This window comes from Gossypium arboreum, chromosome 2 (genome assembly GCF_025698485.1).
Source record: "Gossypium arboreum isolate Shixiya-1 chromosome 2, ASM2569848v2, whole genome shotgun sequence".
Taxonomy (NCBI): Eukaryota; Viridiplantae; Streptophyta; class Magnoliopsida; order Malvales; family Malvaceae; genus Gossypium; species Gossypium arboreum.
In genome coordinates this window covers 10782298-10784231 of record NC_069071.1, presented here as the reverse complement: position 1 = coordinate 10784231, position 1934 = coordinate 10782298, and positions in this window count along the sequence as shown.

Below are 1934 nucleotides of genomic sequence, written 5' to 3'. Positions count from 1 at the left end.
ATATCAGTAAGATACATAGCAGCAATAATTACCTTAGTGGCATCATCTGTAATGCCTTTGGCACGGAACTATTGCTCGACTCCTTACAGGAAATTGTCCACATCTCTTGCGGACCTTGTTCCCTTGAACTCTTTTGGCTTGGGAACATCTACAATGGGCTTCGGTGCAACAGCAGCTAACCCTCCATTGCCCAAAGCAGCCTTGTAAATTGTGAGTTCACCCTTGAGCTCTGCAATCTCCTCTTTCAAGGACGTCATCATAGCCTCAATGGCATCAGTCTTACCATCCATCATAGCCTTAATGACATCATCCCTACTCGTCAGCTTTTCAACATTATCCAACACATACTCTTTGAGCTGCTCTTGCATAGACTGTAACCCATCATTAAGCCTATAATCGACATCATCAATCCTCTCATTGGTATCCCCCATAGATTCCTCGAGAGTGACGACTAGATCCTCAAAACCTGACAGTATGTCCCTCAAACAGCTAGCTTTCCTAGCCCTCCCATGAGTCTCAATCCCATCAACATTCTCAACAACTTCTTTCGACATCTTTCAATAATGCCTTCAAACGCTAGCTCGGATACCAACTGTCACGAACTTAGAGTTTTCACAAGCAATTCGTGCGACCTTAAGCGTTTCTTTGCTTCAAGAATGCCTAAGTCAGCCTATCTCGAAATAATTGAGGATTCAACAGAACTTCTCTAAAGAATCCACAAAGAAAAGTAGAAGAACAAAGTAAGAACGAACTTGAAAGATGAACAAAAGCCACAGAAAAATAAGAACACTTGAGAGAAAAGTTTGAGTGAATACTCTCAAAATTCTATTAATCACTGAATGAATTACAATAAGGGGGAGATGCCTCTATTTATAATTGAGCCTTCCCAATATCAACAGTACAGATCGAAATACATCAATGGCTAAGATTTAAAGCTATCTAGATATCAAATCTCTAAGATTACAGAATCGTATCTTCTCAAGATTACATTAAAGTCTAGGATCACATATCTTTGAAGATCCCCTTCCATATTTGCCAAGCATATCTTTGAAGACCACTTTCCATATTTTCCAAGCTCTGAAGATGGGCTTTCAATCTCTCTAAGCACTGGACCAGTCTGATTGGGCCAAATGACCTCTCTCGAATGTGATAGAGCGCACAAGTCCGTCATGGTTGCAGGTTTCCTTTCGCAACCCATGACACTAGAATATGGAAAATATCATAACTCTTAGAAGTTTCTCAATAAATCATATTGATGTGGAGGTGAAGACAGGTGATGATAATATGACTTGGTGACTTACTGGGTTCTATTGTTCGCCCAATGTGTGATTTAAAAAAGATTCTTGAAATCTTTTGAAAGAGCTTGGATGAGACCAAGATTTACCATGGGTGGTTTGTGAAGACTTCAATAAGATCCTTTATTCTTTCGAAAAGAAGGGAGGTCTACTGCAGAATGAAGGACGAATGAGAATTTGTTGGGCTACTCTAACTGACTATCAATTATAGGATTTGGGATATATGAGGCCTTGGTTTACATGGAAGAGGGGAAATTTACGAAAGAATAATATTCGGGAAATATTGGATAGGGGAGTTGCAAACTCGGCATGGTGTTTGGCTTTTTTGAATTTCTCAATCAAGCATCTATCGAATTCATTCTTTGATCATTTCCTACTGTTCATATATATCAATCAAGAGGAACAAAGACCGTCGAAATGCATTTTTAAGTTTGAAGCATGGTGGAACCAAGAAGAATTGTGTGAAAAGGGAGATTAGACGATTGTAGGAAGGCAACCAAGGAAATATACTAGACTGCCTTAATAAAATTAGAGAGGGCCTGCAAGAATGGGCAAATCAATTAAGGAAAAGATAAAATGGGGTTTCGAGGAGGCTCCATGTATGGTTAGAATAGTTGAATGGTGAGAAGCGAAATGATG